Raw genomic sequence first — 17,234 nt, 5'->3', positions numbered from 1 at the left:
CAGGGTTTGGGGGGGGTGTGGAATCCAGAGCTTACTTTTTCAAGAAGAATCGCACACTGACAGGATGAGGTCCCATTTCTCAATCTACCAAGCACCAGGGCTGTTTCTGAAGGAAATGGTGCCTCTAGGACCATTTCTGTATCCACTGCACTTTGGCAGGGTGATCTCAGTTCTCATTTCTTTGCTAAATAGGGTCTGTAGCCAACCCAGTGCTGGATATCTCATTGCTGAAGTGATTTGGAACTTCACTATGCCCAAAAAGGCATTAATGGAAGGTTTTTGCCAGACATTCAGAGCCAATTTCAGTGTATGCAATTTTGTTTCTGCAATGGCAAAGTTAGGGCAAAATCACTCAGGCTAATTTGCTATATAACTACTGCAAAACCTTAGCTCTTTAGAAAAAAGGTATTTAGGGTTTCAGAAAGCTGCGTTTTCTAGATAGCTGAGGATTTACCCATATTATTAACATGATTTTGTGAGTATATGACTCTATGTGTGTGCTTATCTCTCCTCAATCTCTTGCAGTCTGACTTCTGACTGTACCAGTCAACTGAAATTTTACCCTCTAAGGTTACCAATGATTTCTTTTCCTCTCTCTGTCTCTCTCTGTGTCTTTCTCTCCCTTCCTCCTCTCTCTCTCTCTCTCTCTCTCTCTCTCTCTCTCTCTCTCTCTTTCAGCAAAAAGGGTTAAGTCACTTGTGCAGAGACCAATTATTTCTTAATTGCAAAATGAAATGGATTTTTCTCAATCCTCAAAAAAGTTTTCCTCTCTGAAGCTTCTGACATTGTCAGTTCTCATCCCATTTCCAACCTGTATAGGCTCTCTTACCTCTACTTTCATGACACTTCTCTGCCCCAGTTCTCTCCCAACCTATTTGACCACTCCTTAATCTTCTTCTCTGCTGGATCATCATCCCTTTCCCCATCACACAGAAATATACATACACAATATACATACACATACATGCATACATACATATACATATAGAAGGAGGGCCACAAAACTCTGGCCTGGCCCATCTTCTCTCTCTCAATTTTAGTAGTTCCCATGTGTTTACTTATTATCTATCTGCAGATGACTAGCCCCCCTATATCCAGCCTTAATTTTCCTCCTGAATTCCAATATCCATTATCAACTGTCCACTGGACTTTTCTACCTGGATATTTCACAGGAAGCTGAAGCTCAAAATGTACAAAATGAATTCATTATCTTCTTCCCTAAATTCACTGCTCCTCCTCCAAACTTTCCTGTCTCTGCTGATGGCACTGCCAGCCTTCTGGTCTCAAGTTTATGGCCTCAGACTGATTCTTTCCCTCAGTTCCACATCCAAAAAATTTCTATGTCTTGTCTATTTAACTTCCAAAACATCTCTCATCACTTTTCTTCTTTTCACAATTTGACCATCAACATAGTACAAACCCACATTTTTTCTCACATATATGATTGCAAGTCTCCCAAATGGTCTCCTTGCTTCCAGTCGATTTCCTCTCCAATCTATCTTCCCCAGAGATGTCATTGCCCAAATCTTCTTAAAATACAAATCAGACCATGTTGCACTCTCTTGTTCAAGCATATTTAGTGGCTCCCTATTTCCTCTAGGATGAAAGAGAAACTATTTACCCCTGCTTGTTGGTTAAAATCCTTCACAATGTGGCTACAGCCGAATCCCAGGTGTTTTTCAAATTATTCCCATTCATGCACTCTATATTCCAGTCACATTGACCTATTAGTTTGGGAATCCATCTTTTACCTCCATACCTTTGCCCAACCTACCTCTATGTCCAGAATGTACTCTCTTTTCACCTCCACCTCAAAGAATCTCCCTTCAAAGATCAATTCATGTGTAACACTGGGAAATGAGTGTGAACTGTTTGCATTTTTGTTTTTCTTCCCAGATTATTTTTACCTTCTGAATCTAATTCTTCCTGTGCAACAAGAGAAGTGTATGGTTCTGCACACATAGATTGTATCTAGGATATACTGCGACATTTTTAACATGTATAGGACTGCTTGCCATCTAGGGGAGGGGGTGGAGGGAGGGAAGGGAAAAGTTGGAACAGAAGTGAGTGCAAGGGATAATGTTGTAAAAAATTACCCATGCACGTGTTCTGTCAATAAAAAGTTATAATAAAAAAGATCAATTCCTGTGTCTAGGTACCTCAAGTAATTATTGTATGGATAAAATTAAAAAATGTCAAGTGTTTGGAAACCAAAAAGTCCTTTATAAATGCTGCATTTCATTATCAGTAGTAACAGCCTGCTTTCAAATTAGGATATTATTGTCCCTACCTTCCTGAGAGTCCTAACTCTGGAGCGAGGAAAGGCTTTGGTTGGAATCTTGATTCTGTATGAGTATGATCAAGTCACTTTGTTTCTCTCGGGGTAGTTTCCCCATGTAGAAAAAGAGACTAGTAATCCTTAAAATGCCTACCTCATAAATTTATTGTGAGGAAGGTGCTTTAGAAATCTGGAAGTAAGTCAAGACAACTGAATAGAAATAAGATTGGTACATATCACTGGAGCTGAGCATGTCAAAACTAGAAGAGACTTCAGAATACAGACTGAGCATAGAAGAATACAGAATGCCAGAACTAAAAGGGAACTTCAAGATAATCTAGTCTTAACCCTTACTTAGAGAAGAGAAAACTGAGATGGCACATAAATATTTCTATCTCTACAAGTGTCTGTTCAAAATTCATTTAAAAAAACCTCAACCCTGGGGGTCGGGAGTGTGGGATGAGGACCTCACATGACCATCACTCTAAATGGTAGCTTTACTATATACCACCAAATCATTCAAGGGTATCATACTTAGAGGATATACTACTACTTTGCCTTCTAGACTTGGGGTTCTACTCTGTTAATAATTAGCAGTGGAATTAGGAATAATGGCCTCTGCTGTCCGGACTTCAGTTTTTGTTTCTATAAAATAAGAGGATTTTAAGAAATCCAGTTCCAACTCTCATATTCTGAGTTACCTGACCACTGCTTTCTAAGACAGCACCAAAATACTCTTTTGGTGCTAGGAGGGAAGGAAGTAGGTAGGATATGGGCCCACTTGGGAGTTTGGGCTATTTCCCTGTGCTGTCTCTCTCTTAAAGGTAAAACAGGCTTTGATCTTCTGGCCACCTCTCACTAGCGGAGAATTCACTGTTAAAATCTAAAGCTCGTCCCATAGGAGTCCTTTAATCCTGGAAAGATTCTTTTGTTCTTCTGGAGAAACACGTCAACATTCCTGACAGTAGCAGTAATAGCTTAGAAGAGGATTACCTCACAACGCCTGCCTGACCAAATGGTCTGCACTTTTCATATGTCTTAGAACAGTGTGGAGCTCCTATGTGCCCTCAGACAAAGCCACCCTCACAACCTGAAAATAATAACACCTTGCATCACTGGCAGCCTTGTGAACTTTCCATCTCAAAGAGCTGTCACATTTGGGTCTGATTTTTAGCTTCATAGTCACTCTTAAGAGGTACATTTATCAGCTAAGGTTTTTGTTGTAGTGGAATGTTCTTATAAGGAATATATTAATACCAGGTATCTTACCTTCTCTATTGGCAGCAGGTGAGAAAACAGAACAAATGTGTAGCTACCCTTTGTTGAATGAGTAAGTGAGAAGTCATTTGACCCCATTAATAGAAACCAATGTCAACCACATAGCACGTCCATGCCTTTCTTCTCTTGGTTGGGATGGTTTGATGGGCAGCTTAGGAACTGAAGTTTCCTGGAAGGAATGATTAGGATATTTAAGGTAGGAGAAATTAGGAGGGTGAAGGGTCTTTGTTTCTTGGTGGTAACAATGGTCAAATTACAAAGAATTCAGCAACAGTTCAGATTTTCTTTCCTCTCTTCTTGCCTATAGTGCAAACTAAGTAAGTCAGGTGTAGTGACATGGATGAGAACCAAAGAAAATATCTGCAAGACAAGAAAATTTGGTGTAATTATCTAAGCAAATACTTGTTCCTTTGAATTTATATGGAATCTTCCTTTACAATGGTCTTTTCTATAATAAGATCTGTCACAGAGAAATCAGAATTGGAAAGGACTTCAGAGATTATCAACTCATACTTGAACAAGAATCAATTCATCAACAAACATTCAGTAAACTTACTATAGGCCAGGAACTGTGTTAACCCTGAGGCTACAAAAAAACCCTCAAATGAGACAAACTCTCCTTTCAAGAAGTTTGTATTCTATTGGGGTTACAACATGTACCTATGGGTAAATATAGACAGGAATCTCCTCTAAAACTTATCTATTGATTATCCAGCTTTTGCTAGAGGTTTTGATGTTCAGTCATTTCAATCACGTCTGACTCTTCATGACCCCATTTGGAGTTTTCTTGGCAAAGAGCTGTTTGCCATTTCCTGCTCCAGCTCATGATACAGATGAGGAAACTGAGGTAAACAGGGTGAAGTGACTTGCCGAGGGTCACACAGTTAATAAAGGTCTGAAGCTAGATTTGCTTTCAGAAAGAGGAGTCTTCCTGACTCTAGGCCCAATGCTTCTATCCACTGTTGCACCTAGCTTTCCCTTTACTTGCTTCCCTTTGCTTTCTGTAAATAAGAAACCACTTCCTTCTGAGAAAGCCCATTTCCTTTTTGGGCAGCTCCAAACTGTTAGAATGTCCTTCTTTATCTAAAGCTTAAATGAATGTCTTAGCGATTTTTACCCATTGTGCTTGCCCTCTGGGGCCAAAAACAAATCCATTTCCTCTTCTTTATGATAACCCTTCTAGGACTGAAAGATAGTTATCAATCATATCCCCCAAACCCTCCCCTCCCACAGGCCAACATTCCCTCAAACACACACACACACACACACACACACACACACACACACACACTATTCTTTAGAGAAAATATCATTTTTCTCCATCTAATCCATTCGTGACATGAACTGAAGAACTCTCCCCATACTAGTAACATTCTCTTGACCACTCTCAAGTTAATCGATGTCTCTTCTAAAATATGCTGCTAAGAACTGAACACAACACCTCAAGAGTGAGGTGACCAGGAGTGAGCATACCATGATTCAACTTTTTTTTGGGGGGGGGGAGAAGGCAATCGGGGTTAAGTGACTAAAGTCACACAGCTAGTAAGTGTCTGAGGCCATATTTGAAGTCAGGTCCCTTGGTGCTCTATCCATTGTGTAACCCAGCTGCCCCATGATTCCACTCACTGTTTTACCAGCCCAAGATTGCCTTAGTTTTTTTGGTCTCCCTACCACACTACTAACCCATACTGTGCTTGAAGCCCACCAGAACGCCCAGATCTTTTTCAGATAAAATAAGTTATAAACAATATTCTCTTTAAATTGATATATGCCCTAGACTAGCTTTTCCTCCAGGCCTAGTCCATGCAGGCTAGGCTGGTTGTTCCTTAAAAGGCACTGAAACTGTCTTCAAGACTTAATTAGTCCAGGGGCTCAAGACTCAAAACCACTGACATAACTTCCTCATGGCCCCAGTACCAAAGCCAGTAAAAAGGGGTGAGGAACTCTACCCCTAGGGTTTCCAGTGTTCCAGTATGATCAGCACAGTGATAGGGAAGCCGAGCTCAACTGAATTAATGCTACATTACTGTGGAATCTCCCTTCCATGCTAGAGTTCAGTGCATTAATTTACAAAGATCTCATGTGATTTGAATCTCAGCCTTGAAACACTAGACTGATCTGAGTTGGGCCCAGTGTACAATTGAGAAGTTTGCATATTGTTATAGTTTGTTCTGTAACTTTCCAGTTATGAGAGGTTATAGTCACTGACGAAGTATCTAATGCTAACCCTGTGGGACCTAGCATCACTATACACATCCCTTCTTAGCTATGCTCTGTTTCCTGACTCCTGAGCAGTATAAGATCCAGACATGGGCCGCATAAAACTCCTGAGAAACATTTACTTCTAACAGCCCAGCCTCTCCTGATGTACAACAGTTAGAGTCACAGTGAAGAGGGAAGGTAAGATCTTTGAACTTCCACAGCCAAGATGATGTAAACTTCTTGAAGACTTTCCTGACAATTATTTTCCCTCTTGTGGGAGGTTTGGGATGACTGAGCCAAATAGACTAGAAGGCAAGACTCTGCAATCCTACTTCCTGTGAATGGGGCCTCTGCAGCTTCTTACAGGTACATCATCCCACCTAAGCGTCTCCACTACCAGCTCTGTGATCCACACACATAAAGAGATTTGACATTGGACTTAACAAATACCCAGGAATACGGTAACTTGAGTTTTCGTTGTAACTATACCCAAGTCAAACTAAATATATACTCCCTGACTGTTAGTTTCTCCATCTCTGTAAACCCAGCAAGTCACTTAAGCTCCGAAGTACCTCATCAATACTCATGCAACTCTCCAAGACTAGAAGATGGCGAGCACTTACCTGTCTCCCTTGTTACTCCCTGGGAATTCCCTATACTAGTGCAATCACAGATTCGTTAAAAATAAGTATGTTGGTAAACCAGCCTCAACTATTTTATGGGAGTTATGCTGAAGTGTATGAATGTTTTCAACTCTAAAAGGAAAGAACTGTTTTCAGTGTGTGTGTGTGTGGGGGGTCAGTTTCTCCTCCCTGAAATCCTTCAAGCAAAGGCTGGAGAACCAATTGTCAGATATATGGTAGAAAGAATTCTCAGTCATTTTGCACTAGATGACCTTTTTAGTCCCTCCCAACTCTGAGACTCTTTGCTTCTGTGACTTCATGTGGCCTCACTGAGATCAGTGATTAATGATGTCTGGCAAGAGCAGCACCATCAAAAAGTATCCAGGCGACATTCTAGTCATCTCATAACCTAAAAGATCACGGAAAAACGGGGGCAATGTCCTTGCCATGCTGCTGAGAACAGCACACTGTCTACCACTCCTGAACTCCAGTTCTAGAGCTAATTAAACATCCCTGGGCTCCCTCAGGCCTATAATCGCAGCAGCTGAATATGTGCCTTTTCTGTGCTTTCTTTAACTGTGCAATAACAAAGGCCTCATAATCAGACTCAGGACACCTGGGTTTGCACTTACCAGGCGTGTGTCCTTGAACAAGCCATCTTCCCATCCAAGGACTTTCACTTCCTATAGCTACAAAATGTAGATACTAAGAGTTAGACTATCTACCTCAAAGGGTTATTGTGAGAAAAGTGCTCTGGAAGGCTTGAAGTCCTATAGAGATGTGAGTTTTTGTTCTTAATGCTGCATTATGTCCTGATTTATAGCAGTAGTATGCACCAGGAAGAAAAATGCGTATTAACTGTCTTCCTGCCCTCCCCTCTCCTCCCCACCTGCAAGCCAAACTCAATCCTTTCCATCCCTCTGCTCTGAAAGCTTTTACGGGCTGTTGGAGGATGAGATCATCAAAGTCTAACACTGATGTGCTTGGCCAAGTTATCATCACATCTTTGTATTTCCAGGATTGGAACTATAAATAGTGAGACACGCAGCTATATATTTCAAGCAGGTGACAATATTCCAATTAAGGATTATACATGAACACATTAGTTAATTAAGTTCACACCCCCAGCATTCATGTATAGTGCTTGTTTATTTCTCACATATCCCTCATATCCCTTCTGGTAACAATTCCTCCAATCAGCAAACTTCAGAAAAAAATGATCTTCGATTCTCCAAACAAACTTAAATTCATGGAAGAAAGGTAGTCGAAAGAATACTGGGACAAGAGTATCACAGAATGTTTGAACTAGAAGCAGTCTTAGGTAGCATCATCTCGAATCCCCCTCCTTTTAGAGAGAAGAAAACTAAAGCCTAGATCAGGGAAGCCACTTAGCTGAGAGAACACAGCAAAGCTAGTAGCAGAAATCCATTTCTAGCTCCTAGGCCAAAGATCTTTCCACTAGACTGGGCGGCCTCTGAAAAGACCATAGGTCATAGCCCCTTAGTTGTTATGGAATTGTGTTTGTCGTTCACTTGTCATCTAGCTACTTCTCCTAGTCCAGGCTCACATCCCTGACAGCTTGAGCCCACACAGGGGAACTCCATCCAGATCCTGTCCAGATGTGGTCAAGGAAGTTTTGTAGTAATCACACAGAATTATTGCACATTCTTGAATGTCAGTTTGGAGAAAGGAAAAACGAAGAGGAGGGGGGTTGGATGTTAAATATACTTGAGAGAAGTGGATCAACTACTAGTTCAATTGGAGAACGATCGGTTTTTTTCATAAATGTGGCTCCTTTAGATGGTTTTAAGCTAAACAGTACTCAGACTGTAGTTAAGTTCTGCAGAATACTAGTAAAGAGGATGCTGGAAATGTGTATAGGTAATAAATTTGGAGAACAAAGTTTAATGGGAAAATGACTCTTTTCTTTTAAATAAAAACATTCACATGAGATGGGCCTTTTGCACCACTTATTAACTGTCTAAACTCAGCCAACTTACTTCCCCTTTCTAGGCTTGCATTTCTTCCTCATTACAGTTGAGGGTTGGACTAGATGGCTGAGGAACAATATAGCAGAAGAGTGAGCGTTGGATTTGGAAAAAAAGGGAGAGGCTTAAAATCTGGGCACTGCTCCTATGAGACCTCAGGCAAAGCCTCCAAAGGTTCTGTTTGTTTGTATGGCCCTCTTCTAGTTCTAACCCCATTACCCTGGCTGTAAATCTCCTAGCTCTAAATCTATAAACTCCAAGGTTGGATCAATTTTAACATCAATTCTTCAATTTTAGGAATAAGGTGCTGTTTTATTCTTGTCCCTCCATCACTCCCCCACCCAGACATCAACAAAACAAAACAAAATAATCAAACAAACAAAAAACCCCTGAAACATATCAAGTTAGAAAAATAGACTGGAAATAGCACTGAATTGTGAATCAGAACATCTGCGTTCAAATTTCACCTCTTTCATGAATTATCTGTATGAATTCAGAAAAGTCACTTTACTTAACTGAGCCTCAATTTTTATATCATAGCATTTTATAAGTGGGAAACCAGAGGAAATTTCTTTAAATTAATGAACCAAATTCCAATGAACTTGTGATGGAGAGAGCCATCTGCATTCATGAAGAGGACTATGGGAACTAAATATGGATCACTACATAGTATTTTCACCTTTTTGTTATCATTTGCTTACTTTTTTCTTTTTTCTTTGGGGTTAAGTGACTTGACCAGGGTCACACAGCTAGGACGGGTTAAGTGTCTGAGATCAGATTTGAACTCAGGTCCTCCTGACTTCAGGGCTGGTGTGCTGTCCACCGCACCACCTAGCTGCTCCCTGCTTACTTTTTTTCTCATTTTTTTTTCCTTTTTGATCTGATTTTTCTTGTGCAGCATGATAAAAGGTAGAAATGTGTTTAGAAGAACTGCACATGTTTAACCTATATTGGATTACTTAGTTTAGGGGAGGTGGGTAAGGGAAGGGAGGGAAAAATTTTGGAACACAAGGTTTTATAAGGATGATTGTTGAAAACTCTTTGCATGTATTTTGAAAATAAAAAGCTAGTATTTAAAAAAATAAATTAATGGGCCAAACTTATCCAATATGTCAGAATGAGTAGCTCAAAGGGATCCAGGCTCCTTACACCCACAATTACACCCACACCCACACACAAAACAACAAATGGACATACCGAAGAAAAGATAAATGGATTTATATGCATATATGTATGCATATATCTTGGTGTATATGCAAACATGTATGTATGTCTATGAAAACAAAAACCAACTAAAAAATGAGTATAGGAATGAAATGTTTTCATAAAAATTTGAAATACTAAGAGCAACTAAGTCGAAGTATTAGAATCAATAAGTATGGAAAAAGAACCCCTGAGGGAAGCTATCACATGGATAAATAATATGCTCAAATAATTAGTGGTAAGAACATAACAATAATAAAATAAGAGCTCAAGAAAGGCAGAAAATCACATAACTTCTTTCGGAACGAGAATTAAAAGATAAGAAAAATAATGAGAGGAAATTAAGAAAGTTACAATATAAAGGACATGATAAGAAAATCTAAAATAAAAAAAATCCACAGAGGTACCTTGCGACAGATTTGCTAAATCCAAGGATGGGATGGCACACAATGCAGAGCAGCTGGAAATACAAGCTCAAGAAAAAAATCAATGAATTGTCCAAATTATTGGAAAATATGAAGACTTCAGTGAAAGGTCTAGCAGATAAATAATGAAGTGGCAGTCTCAGGATTAATGACATCATAGAAAAAATTTTAATAAAAAGGTAACATATTTCAGAAATCATCAAAGAAAATTTTCCAGAATTGACCCTCCCCCCCAAAAAAAAACCCCTCCCCAACAAAATACAGATTAAAAAGAACTCATAGGATTTAACAGGGAAGAATCCAGCATTTAACATGACTAGCCACATCATAATTAAACCCCAACAGTATAATGATAAGAAAAATCCACAAACTGTCAAAAGAAATACAGAAAGCACTTACCAAGGAACAGTAATTAGTATCAAAGCTGATTTTTTTTTTAAAAGAAGACATGGAAGAATGTGAGAAACTAAAACACAATATTTATAAAACTGAGAAGCATGGGTTGTGAACTCAGAATTATCTGCCCAGAAAAACTCAGCATATCATATTAAGATGAGATAGCTATTTGAGGAGTAAACAGATTTTGAAAAGTTACAGAGATACGTACCTACATCCAGGAAGTCTTTGAACAACAAACAAACCTTCAAGCCAAAATATGACTTTAAAAAAATTCCAATAAATAGGTGCTAATAAAACATAAAGACCCTCAGAACTTTCCTTTTTGAAAATTAAAAGATTAAAAATTGAAATTAAATTTAAAATTAAAAAGAAACTGGGAACGTTAGGGTAGAGGGCACAGAAAACCTCAAGACAAGAAAAGAAATGTCAGGGTAATCTCAAAGGCTAGAGCCTACATTTAATTGGGGAGAGGGGATTCCAGGTAAAAGCAACCTACATCATTGGTAACATAAAACATAAAAATTTTGTTTGGATTTGTTCTAGAGAGCCCTTAGTAGGCATAACAATAAGAAAATATGTATTCTCTTCTTAAAGGATAACCAAAGGAAATGCATCCTAAGAGTTAAAATATTAACTGCAGACGGGCTAAATTCCCCATTAAAAGGTGCAAGTGTCACAAAATTTATTTTAAAACAGAATGTAACAACATGCTTCTTAGAGGAATCACTTTTAATACAGAAAATTCTAAGTAGATTCAAAATGAAAGACTAGTCTAAAACTAACATGATACTGCTACATCACAAAGCCTGGGAGTAGCACTAATGATATTAGATAAAGTTGAATTCAAACAAGAGAATATTAAAAAAGATAAACAAGAACATTATTCTATGCTAAAAGATTCTAGGAAAATGGAAATATATCATTCTTAAGTACATATGCACCTCATAAATCTGAAGCAAAATTCATAAAGGAAAAGCTCATAGCCTTGCAAGGAGAAATAGATTAAAAAACAATAACAGTGAGAGATGTTGACACCCCTTTATCACTATGTTCAAGAAAAAGATAAATAAGAAAGTACAGAACCAAACAATGTTAAATAAACTACAAAGACATATAGAGACTCTTCAATGGGAAAAAGCAATGAACAAATCGTTCTAAAAATATTTATGGAATTTACCCAAAAGTTGATCACATGCTGGCTACAAAAAAATAAAGACAAATAAAAGTAGAGATTCTACATTTACAGAACATGAGACATCTAGTAACACATGATAATGCAATGAATAAATGGTGAAGACTTCCATGGAGACAGAAAATTACTTAATAAATAATGACTCCGTAAAAGAGGAAAGTATAAAAAGAATAACGTATTACATGAAAGATAATGACAATACAGATACTATATATCTAAATGCATGGGATGCAATTAAAGCAGTATTCAGAGATAAATAACCGAGCAGTGAATATCTATATCAATAATAGATATAGAGAACTAATTGAATCTCTACCTAAAATACTTTTTTCTCTTTAAAAAATTTTTATTTTTGTTGCATTTTTACCTAATACTTTTGAAAGCAACAAACTAACAAAAGAGAGAAGCAATAATCAGGACTAGAGTACAGATCAATACAATTGAAAAATAAGACAGCAATTTAAATGATAAATAAATTCAAGAGCTGTTTTTTATTTATTTTAAGAGCTGTTTTTTAAAGACTAATAAAATTTAAAATCAATGAATCTGAAAAGTCAAGAGCAAACCCAGATCACCAGAATTAGAAATTAGAAAGGAAAAATCACAGCAAGAGTAAAAGAAATTAACAAAACTATTCTAAATAACTGTATATACTGCTAGGTTAACAGATTTAAACATATAAAAGAAATCCATGGTTATCTTTAGCAATATAAAATACACATACTGAGAAAAGAGTGATGAACTTAAATAGGTCAATCTCATAAGGAGAAACCAAACAGGTCAGTCCAGCCCTGTCCTGCAAAGAGACTCTTGGTACAGAAGGGTCCACAAATAAAATCTCCCAAATTTTAAAGAACAAATAAAATAAAAAGGAAGACTCCCATTAGCTAAATATGGTGTTGATCTGTAAGCTGAAAGCAGATAAAGTTGAAAAATACACTAATATTCTTAATGAGTCAATCAGCTATGCCAAAGGCTGCCTGCCCAGAAGATCAGAACCCAACTTTAACTTAATAGACATTATCTTTTTTTTTTTTTTAATAATTTTTTATTGACAGAACCCATGCCAGGATAATTTTTTACAACATTATCCCTTGCACTCACTTCTGTTCCAATTTTCCCTCTCCCTCCTTCTGTCCGCTCCCCCAGATGGAAAAGTAATCCTATACATGTTAAATAGGTCACGGTATATTATACGTACAATATATGTGTGCATAACTGAACAGTTCTCTTGTAGCATAGGAAGAATTGGATTCAGAAGTTAGAAATAACCCGGGAAGAAAAACAAAAATGCATACAATATACATTCATTTCCCAGTGTTCTTTCTTTGGGTGTAGCTGCTTTTAGTCCATCATTGATCAATGGAAACTGAGTTATGTCTCTTTGTCAAAGAAATCCATTTCCGTCAGAATATATCTTCATAGAGTATTGTTGTTGAAGTATATGATGATCTCCTGGTTTTGCTAATTTCACTTAGCATCAGTTCATATAAGTCTCTCCAAACCTGTCTGTATTCATCTTGGTGGTCATTTCTTACAGAAAAATAATATTCCATAACATTCATATACCACAATTTACACAACCGTTCTCCAATTGATGGGCATCTATGCATTTTCCAGTTTTGAGCAACTACAAACAGGGTTGCCACAAACATTTTGACACATACAGGTCCTTTTCCCTTCTTTAGTATCTCTTTGGGGTATAAACCCAGTAGTAGCACTGCTGTTATCAAAGGGCATGCACCGTTTGATAACTTTGGGGACATATTTCAAGATTGCTCTCCAAAATGGTTGGATTCATTCACAACTCCACCAACAATGCATCAGTGTCCAAGTTTTCCCGCATCCCCTCCAACAGTCATCATTATTTTTTCCTGTCAGCCACTCTGACAGGTGTGTAGTGGTATCTCAGAGTTGTTTTAATTTGCATTTCTATGATCAATAGTGATTTGGGACACTATTTCATATAAGTGGAAATAGTATCAATTTCATCATCTGAAAATTGTCTGTTCATATCCTTTGACCATTTATCAATTGGAGAATGGCTTGATTTCTCATAATTTAGAGACAATTCTCTATATATTTTGGAAATGAGGCCTTTCTCAGAACCTTTATCTATGAAGATGTTTTTCCAGTTTGTTGCTTCCCTTCTAATCTTGTTTGCATTAGTTTTGTTTGTACAAAGGCCTTTTAATTTGATGTAATCAAAATTTTCTAATAGACATTATCTTAGAGATTTCCCTGAAGCTTAGAGAGGTTAAATGACTTGTCAACAGTCAAGATTTGAACTTGAGTCTTATTGTCTCTAAGTACATCACTTTATCCATTATTCCATGCTGTCTCTATCATCATCATTAATAAAATACTAAACAAAATATCCATCAATAGAATATAGCAGTATATCCAAAACTGCATGTCATGACCAAACAAGATTTATAAATGAAATGGAAGAGTAGTGCAGCACCAGGAAACAATCAATATGATAAAGCTTATCAAAAAAGAGAAAAAAGAGACATAATAAAATTCAGTTCTCACTTATTTGAAGCAGAAAAATGTAGGAATAGAAGAATATTTTCATAATGTAAAAAGTTTATGTTAGAAAAAAAGGCTAGTATTATATATAAACACTCAAGCATTGGCATTTATGACAGGTATTACAGGATGTCCACTTTCTCCTCTCCTATTTAACATAGCTTTAGAAAGCATAACGATAACAATAAAGCAAGAAAAAGAAGTTAAAGGAATAGACATAGCAATGAAAAAGTTAAAATATATCTATTTGTAGTTGACATGACTGTATACCTAGAAAATCCAAGACGGTCTCCCACAACAAAATTATTGGTAACAAATGGTTTTAATAAAGTAGAGGGATATGAGATAAACTCACCAAATTCATCTGAATTTCTATATGCTCTCACACCAAGAATCAAGATAAAACTGATAGAAAGACAAATACAATGATAAGGTTTATTGAATATTTGAACATTAACTTTTCTAAGGCATACAAGAGACCTATACAAAGACAACTTCAAATTATTTGGTTGGAAGTAAGGTAGAACTGAATAAATGGTGGGATATTTCTTGTTTATACTTAGTCTGAGAAATTTTAGGCTATATCGTTTGAATGCCAGATGTACAATTTCCAAAAAGTCTATTTTTATGGAGAACTCACTCAGGGCAAGTGCTCACAAGGTGGTCCAAAAAAGTGATACAAGGATACTCTCAAGGTCTCTTAATTTTAGGATCGATTGTATGACACTGGCATAGGACTTCCCAGCATAATGTATCCTCATTAGAGAAAATGCTATGGTCTATGAGCAAAGCAGAATTGAATTAGTTCAGAAGAAATATGAGATGCACAAAGTTAGAAAAGCCACTTCAAATGTTCACAGGGACTATTTGTGTCTGACCTGTGACAGAGCATTTGGAGCTTGTATTGGTCTGATCAACCACAGTCAGACACTAACTTGACTCTTAACAGTGATATCATTTTGATACTCTTTGAGAATGAAGCACACCAACCAACAAGGTTAAAATGCCAACATTTAAACTAACTTGCAGATTTAGTATATTGTCTATAAGCTATTGCATTGATTTAGATAAAATGATAACAAAATTCATATAAAAATAGTATATTAAGAGCTATGCAAAAGAAAATTGTCAAAGGGGGATTATTACTACCAGATTTCAAAACATTCTGTAAAGAAATAATTATTTTAAAAAAAACTGTCTAAAGCTGGGAAATGGATAGAAAAATAGGGCAGTAGAACAGAACAGAGTAGCCATGAATAGAACATATATAACAGGGAGACATGAAACACTATTGCCTCTGAGAATTTAAAAATGAGATATTACACAGGATAATGGAGAAGCATGAGCAAATTGTACTACATAACCAATGAGAAAGTCCAAAGTAGAACTGGAATAAAGGATGTCATCAAGAAATTGCATGAAATAAGGAGAAGATGGACTGATCATCACATGTAAAGTGCAAGGAGTATCAAGTAGTCACCCAACATGCTCCATTGGTAACCTCCAGTGTCAGGAAAAATTGAAGGAAGCCTTTCCTAGTGTTACAAATGTTTGGGAAGATATAGACCAGATTTCCTTGTGATGGCTGGGCATGGATGGGTTTCCATTACCATAGCTGGAGGGGAAAATCCATATCACTGAGGTCACAGATACATTTAAGCATTTAAGTTTGATGAATTCATGCTTTAAAAACACTGTGGAATATAATCAATTAAAAAAAAACTCAATTGCTAGGAAAACTATATAGCTGCATGGCATCAAAAAGTGGACTTAGAGCCATACCTCACACTACATATTACAATAAACTATAACTGGAGAGTAAAGCAAAAAACCGAAAGAAAAAGAAGAGACGTTTACACTCATGGAAAGGAGGAACATGTTATCAATCAAATACATAGAAAAAAAATCACTGTAGACAAAACTGGTATATTTGATTACCCAAATTAAATAGCAACAAAAGGACTTTGTATAACAAAAAACAATATCTCTAAAACTAATGAAAAAAGATTGGGAAACATAATTGCAGGAATCATGTCTGATAAAAGTTAGACACACAGAATATATAAGGAGTTGTTATATATACATATACAAACACACATATATTGATTGGTATTTATACATGTGTATAAATATATATAATATACATAAATATATGTGATTAATATATAAATTCCCCAATGGAGTAATAATCAAAAGATATAAGCAGACAAATTTTAAAAGGAAGAAATGCTAACAATTAACAACTAGAGAAGTTATTCAAATTCAAATGATTAGAGAAATGCAAATTAAAATAACTACAAAGGGAAAATAAATTTTTAAAAAATTAAAAACATTCAATGTGGGAAGGGATGTGAGAAAGTAAACACTAATAAATCGTTGATATGACTGTAGACTGCTGCAAACAATTTGAAAAGCAATGTGTGGGGCAAGTAGATGGTTCAGTGGATAGAGAGCACCGACCCTGAAGTCAGGAAGATCTGAGTTCAAATTTGGCCTCAGACATTTAATACTTTCTAGCTTTGTGACCCTAGACGAGTCATTTAACCCCAATTGCTTCGAAGAAAAAGAGCAATATGACAAAATATAATAAAAGTAATGAAAAAAACTGATACCTTTCACTCTTATGAAGTCATTGCTAGGATTCAATCCCAAAAACATGGGGAAAAATTCTTATCTGGACCAAAATACTAAGATTTGCTTTCTTTATGTGGAAAATATAGGAAATGAATGATTAATACATTTAATAATATTATTAATAATCAAGAAATTCAAGAAATTACTTAATTGATTATTGTATATTAATGTAAGGGAATATTATTATACCATAAAAATGAAGAAGGAAGGAAGGAAGAAAGGAAGGAAGGAAGGAAGGAAGGAAGAAGGAAGGAAGGAAGAAAGGAAGGAAGGAAGGAAGGAAGGAAGGAAGGAAGGAAGGAAGGAAGGAAGGAAGGGAGGGAGGGAGAGAGGGAAGGAGGGAGGAAGGAAAAAAAGGCCAGAAGTGTTGGAACTTTGGTCAGACTTGGAAGGGGGCTATATTGGTTGGGAGAGATAATTTCTCAGTTTGTGAGACATAGAAGAAAAGCATTTTCTTTATTATTGTTAATCCATTTGGGT

This window comes from Sarcophilus harrisii, chromosome X (assembly GCF_902635505.1).
Source record: "Sarcophilus harrisii chromosome X, mSarHar1.11, whole genome shotgun sequence".
Taxonomy (NCBI): domain Eukaryota; kingdom Metazoa; phylum Chordata; class Mammalia; order Dasyuromorphia; family Dasyuridae; genus Sarcophilus; species Sarcophilus harrisii.
Note: the sequence above shows the minus strand (reverse complement) of the source record.